Source organism: Passer montanus, unplaced genomic scaffold (assembly GCF_014805655.1).
Source record: "Passer montanus isolate IOZ18808 unplaced genomic scaffold, ASM1480565v1 scaffold16, whole genome shotgun sequence".
Taxonomy (NCBI): Eukaryota; Metazoa; Chordata; class Aves; order Passeriformes; family Passeridae; genus Passer; species Passer montanus.
Genome location: NW_024363160.1, coordinates 11,567,464 through 11,574,501, shown reverse-complemented (window position 1 = coordinate 11,574,501; position 7,038 = coordinate 11,567,464).

Genomic DNA, 7,038 nt, shown 5'->3' with positions numbered 1-7,038 from the left:
AGATGCACTTGGACTCCTTTTCACTCTTAAAGACATCAAATCTTTTAAATGTTCAGCCAGGAAGAGGCTGTAAGAATAGCGGCATGACTGTTATCAGTGACTAGGCAGCTCTCGTGGGAAAAGCCAAGCCCCATTTTCTGTCCTTTCAAAGTCTGTTTCTGGCCTTGTGTCACTCAGGCATTAGCTAATATGCAGTCCCTGGAATAACAACACACCTAAAGCATCTCCAATGAATAGTTTACTGCTTCTTGCCTTGGACTTCAGAGTTTCAGACCTCTCAGGCAATGACAAAACAAAAAATGGGGTATCCCACATGTTATGTAGAAGAGGGATAAAAATATTTCAAGTCTTTCCTTAAAATGAATTGATGTGGACTTTCACCAAAGGTTTACTGAAGGAGGATATAACTCCACAGTGCCAAGGTTCACCTCCTTATTCCCAACATCAGAGGATTTTCTCATGGCTGGTTTTCCCTACTCTACTTTCCACATCCAACACAATGTGTAAGTACTCACTATAGGATTTAGATTTCACTTTTTGAAAGGTCTGTGCTGCCTATTCATAAGAATGAACAGAGGTCTCACACAGTAACTAAAGAACCTTCACCTAGAAAGACTTAGTAAGTATGTGATAAACTTTTCCCAATGTCAGCTTTACAGGTGAGGCCACTCATTTGGCTTGCTGATGTGGGCTTCCGTGCTATTGCAAAGGTGCTGAATGACTTCAATCCAGAATATAGCCTAATGAAGAGTCATAATGAGCACTGCACCAGATGGTGTTTTAACTTAATATATCAAATCATATGACATTAGATGCCACAGAGAGCAGACAATGGATGTAAATGCACACAGAAATAGAAATATATTCTTCTTTAGGACCAGTGTCTTAAATCTGCTCATAGCAGCCCTCATAGGTTTTGAATTCAATTTTTCAATGCACCACAATTACACCTGTATTATCTGAGAAAAAAACCATCATGGTCAATTGTTTAAGATCTCAGCTTCTGTTCCAGTAGTAAGGAAAGAACAGCTCTTGTGAATGACAGCAAGCTTTTAACACTGTTGAGAACACAGTGTACTAAACACTAGATGTAAGGAAGAGAGCTTGTTTTTTTGGGGTTTTTTTTTTTGTTGTTGTTTGTTTTTTTGGGTTTTTTTTAATCAGAATTGTTCATACCAAATTTTTATAGCACTAGTGCACTTACAGGTTTTCAGGCAATGTGGGTGAAACCCGGCTGCCCCCAGCTGACAGCCAGCAGCAGCCTCTCCAGCTCAGTATCCTGTCTGCCTCAGAACCAGTGCTGCAGGGCCAGTGCTGGGTTTTCACAACCAAAAGTAACTCCCAAAAGTCCCTGAGTCTGAGTTGCCCTCTTCAAATCCCATAGAAACTAGTAATGATGCTCACAGAGCTTGAAGCAAAAATACACTTTGTTTTTTCCAAAAAGTCTTCCAAGAGGGAAATGTAAAATGTTTTTTTCACTTGGAATATCAAGATATGTTTTCCTCAGGAAGAAAACACTGAAGAAATACTTGTTTATTATCACAGATCCAGTGTTCAACAAATTCTATAAAATCTACAATCTTCTGACAGCTTTAATAACTAAGTAGGAAGAAATCACACTGTACAGCAAACATCAATGTGTACACACAGTAGGTGCAGGTCCCTAATGAAATGTTACAATCGTAGCAATATTAAAAAAAAAAAAGAAAATAAGACATAAATCTGTACACACTGAGTCACAATAGTGTACAATTGCCCATATCACACTTTTTGACATGTTACTGCATATTTACTTCACTCTTGTCTTTTGCAAGCCTTTTCATAACTTCTTTTTATAATTTTCATGCATTACTCTATTATACCTTTGCCCCATTTCGCATGTCTACCTTTATCCACAAGCCCTTCCACAAGCCCTGCATTCTCTCCACAGCTGAAGTTGATCTGTAAAAGTCACCAGCATATTTCTTGTTTCACTATCTTTTTCTCCCACCTCACTGTTGTACTTTTGTTTTTTACTTTACAGTTATTTTTACCTAAGGGAATGATCAAGCCTAATTTTGTATATGATAACAAATAATTTTCAATTGTAGTGAAAAACTGCATATATGTGTGTAAATGCAGGTAGTCAGGACTGACCAACCAGCTACTATAATTAGAGTTTTGTTCCTGAGATATACTTGGAAAATCAATATGGACTTGGACAAGGGATCAACAAGGAGTCTGATATGATACCCACTAAACCTATGGGAGGACTCCTACTGATTTTGAAAGTTTTGAAATATAGTTTTTATAGCATATTCTGAGCAAATTGCCATCTTACTATTACAGAAATCTAAAATTTCTCCATATAAAGTAAGCTAAAATTCATAAATCATTTTAAAAACTTCTGAAACTTTACTCAAGGGGAGAAAGGCTAGGAAAAATGAAAAAATAACAAATGTGTGCTTGCAAATTTATGCTTCTTTGAAGGCTGATGATAAAAACTAAAAGCAAGTAACTTGCATCAAAGGAAGGAAGAAAATTAATTAATTTGAATTAAATTGAATTAATGCAAGGATGATGCTAAAAATCACTAAAAGTAAATTTTTACAGGAAGAAGCCCAGTCGCAAACTATAGGCATAGCACAGCATGACAAATCAACAAATGAACTGAACATCATCCAGATCTCTGAGAACTTGGTAGCCAAGAGACATGACAGATGGCTGAATACCAAACACACAGGCATCTTTCTCCTTTTGTGAAGCAAAGACTCTTCCAAGATTTTGCAAAGTGTAGTTGTTTCATTTGCTGAATTAGTTTACCTCCTACATTTGGAATGTTCATAGCAAAGTAGAATGGAAAGTTTGCCAATTTCAGAGCATTCAGATATTTTAAAACAAGATCCAGAGTCTCAAAGAGTTTTTATTCCAGTTCTGCAAATGAAGAAGCTGAGGAACAGATGGGTTGAGAGGGTTTCTTGTGCACTGAGAAACTCCCTTTGAAGCCAGTCAGTGGTGAACACAGAGGTGGTGAAAACAAGATTTCACAGTAAAGCTGACTACTGGAATTAGAAATGAGATCTAACTGTTCCCTCATTCTCATGCTTCACAATCCAGGTAAAATCAAATCTCTTTTCTCAAAATGAGAATCTGGTATCTTTTCAGGGTCCATTCTCTGTTAATCATTGCACGAAGTTTTACATCCCATAAGAGCACACACCAAGTTGTTTCTTAAAACTAACAATTTTGTCACTTGCCTTTGCCATTGAAACTTGAGATGGACCCAGTTTTGAAAAGGGAGGGCTAATGAATTGCACTTTACAGAGATTTATATGCAGTGAGATGAGGTTGCTGGCATCTTTGGAGGGACTTTCACCAACCTGCACATCTTTTCTCAGCTGCTCAAATTTTTCCCATTTCCTCTGATTTTCTTTCCACCAACAATGGCAAGAATAAAGAAACCTGTATGTCTGGAACCATAACTACAGTGTCTTAAACTCCCCATGCAGCCAACACTGTGGGGTGTCAAACACATAAATCAGCTATGCTATTTAGGTACTTTAAAATATATTGACTGGCTTTCTATTTGCATTTGAAATTGTCTAAATAAAATGTTTTATGTTGGGTTTGGTTAAGGATTTTTCTGTAGGAGAGTCGGGGGTGTTTTTCTATATGTTAGAAATAGCAACTAAATCTTAGATCATTTTTTTAACCATATAAAAGCTAGATTGTTTTCAGAAACTCATCCTTGAGCAGTGACTTATCCCACAGATCTCAGAAGTGGTTGCAGGCTAGAATAAATACCTCCCTGAGGTCTACTCCACTGTTTACTGAAGAATTTTAGAAGTACCATTTGAATTTGAAAAGTTATATTTAAATAAATACAACCAGGAAAGATGAACCAAGGTGCATATTTCATAATTAAAAGCCATTTTATTCCCAAATGTATTTTATTTTTAAAATTTTGAAATCAAATATGGTAATAATTTCATAACTCAAAAATAAAGAAGTGTCAATTTTTCGATATGAAAAAATCCTTTTCCATAAACAGTTTTTAACTAACTGGCATTTTGGAACTAAAATTTCATGCTTTAGTATATACATATCTTGGACCTCACTTTAATTTAATCAAGCAATTTATAGTCATGTCAGACCTAGCATTACAAAAATGTAAATTACATGAGAAATGAATAGCTCTGCTACAGAAAAAAAACTTTCAACCTTTCTAGACTCCCACTTCGCATTATAATTTTTTTGTACTCACAACAAATAATTTTTCCTAACCTGAAAACTGGATTTTTCTGAGTTAACATTATTATTCTTTAAAATGTCTGCACTGAATAAGCTTATAAATGAATGCCACAAATAGTGTAACATCTTTTTACCTCAATATGGAGTGCTGAGAGCATATCACTGAGCCTCTCTATTCTGCTCTACTTGATGGGAAATGTGATAGAGGGAGAGCATAAAGTCTGTTCCCTCTAACCCCTTCCATCATCTTGAAGTGGTGAGTGCAAGCCCAAAGAAAACCTTTCTGCCCAGGGCAGACAGGAAGACTCGAGTGCCACGTTTTAGAGATGCCAAAACTACCTGAAAATACTGAAGACTTCTGGGGATTATGGAGTATAGCCATGATATTTTATGAAAAATCCTCTGTTAGGAGCTGAGAGCCTCAGGAAAGAAAAGTAAACAATATCTATCTGCTGCTGTGGAATGCAACAGGTGCATCTTCCATTGGTCCTTGTGGATTGTTTTCAATTAGTGACCAGTCACAGCCATCGGTGCCAAGGCTGTGAGCAGTCACAGGATTTTGTTATGCATTCTATTCTATTCTTGTTCTTTGTAGCCTTCTGATCTTTCCTCTCTCAGTGTTCTTTTAGTATAGTATTAATGTAGTATTTTAATATAATATACAACATAATAAATCAGCCTTCTGAGCGAAATGGAGTCAAGCCTTGTGTCCTCACACTTGGAGCATCCACTGCAACAATGGAGGAAAAGTAACTGGTGATATTTAGGACAAGCTCATGTGCAAGCATTGAAGTGTGTCTGTAATTTGAAAATATAAACAAAGGTGAATTCATGAACGAATAACAATTCTGACAGAGCTGTTCCAGTGCAAACCTGTTCTCTTTACATCCATACCAATGTAAACATAAATAACTCAACATGGAAGTTACACTGATCCTAATCAGATTATGCAGGGGGCATTTTGGAGTTATGAGGCCTGTAGATGGATCTGGAGTTGGCACAGTGTAGGGCACAAAATAAAGCTGGAGTTCTGAGTGCATGATATCTGCTTAGTTCAAGATAAAACAGTAAGCATCAGGAAAAAATTGTCTACAGAAACTAACAATGAAGGTAACTGAAACAAGTGTATAGAAGACCAACAGGCTCTAGAATTGGATGAGTGTTGATTTTGCTACAAGTCATTGCCTCTACAGAGGAGGTAAAAGACTACAGAAAATGCTTTGTTATGCTTTATAATAACATAATATATTGGTAATAAAGTTCATATTTCATTTTCATGTCAAGATTAATTACATTCATAGTAGGGAAAAGGACGAAAGCTGGCAAACTGCAGTTTGCAAATATCACAGTATGTATCAGAGATATAAAAGCATTTCCAAAGGCATCTAGGAACTTCTATGAATATGCATTTTACATAGTAATTTCCGTGGAAAATAATGTTAACTTTCCACAATCAGCTTTTAAAAAGAACTGAACTACATTTTACTAGTAAGGAAATTAAGTTCGAATCAGATAAATTAGCTACAAATTTAAATGCATTTTTTATACAGAATTAAATCTCTAACTGTTCAGTTTCATTCAAAATTAAAGTGACATCAATATGGTATGACATAATTTTCAAAATCAATTAATCAAATCCAAATTAAGGCTGTCTTAGCCCTAAGAAAAAGAAATCCCTGTAGGTGTTCACTCTAATCTAAACAGTCATTTTCACACATTCCTTTCTTAATGTTATGTAGTTTATTCTCTGGGCTTCTTTGAATTAACCCAGAAAGAATTTTAATAATGTATGAAAAATCTCAAGTCAGATCCAATATTCTTTATACAGGGCAAACTCCCAGAAACTTAATAAATCACAAGGTATACTTGACTTATAATATTTGTTTTCCAGAGGTTAACAAATCAGCAACAACTACACCTCAGATTAACAGAGAAAAGAAATGTTATTAAAAAAGAAATGTACTAAGTTAAAAACAGAAGCTTTGAGTTTATGTAGCAGTTCTGGCAAATATCTGGTTATATATTATCAATTAAAAACAGGTGGGACACACCCATTTTTTCTATTATGAGATGCTCTACACTGATCTTTCATCTGAGTTTGCTCTATGCTATTATGCTTGGAGATTAAAGTATATTTTACTTCAATATCAGCTACACATTTTTCTCTTTGCAATTCCTTGTAAATAAACTAGATTATCTTATTTCCCTAGAGAACTTTATCTTTCTTTTATTTACTGCTTTCTTTTCATTAGAGCACTTTAATAGGCTCATCCAATACACAAAACTATCCAAGTGACCTGTTTAAGGAAGATTGATTTTTATTTCTGTTACATTATTGCACAACTAAAATGCCTTTTTACAGCACTTTACATGAGATCAGAATCAGATTGACTTGTAAATAAAGAAGCAGAGCTGTTGTAAGTCAAAAGGTTTGAATGAACAGCAAACATACAAATGTGTCTCTCAGTTGGGAATTTGTGAGAACTTTCAAACTTGTAAACAAATTTATCAGTTACATTCCCTTTGTATGTCATAAATAAGTAGTGAACAGAGCAGAGAGCATCACTGCCAAACATTGCAAATTCATGATCTAGTCTAGTCTCACCCTGCTTAATCAACTTCCTATGAAAAATAGTTGCATTAAATAGCAATTCATATTTTTAAAGAAAAATTCCTTAGGTAACTTCCTCATGGAATTCTTTACAACTCTAATGTACATCCATTTTTAAAAGCTACAGATTCTTGCAGCCCTTCAGTAAATTCAATATGCAGAGAAATCGCTTAAAAACTCCACCATGTCCCCCTCAG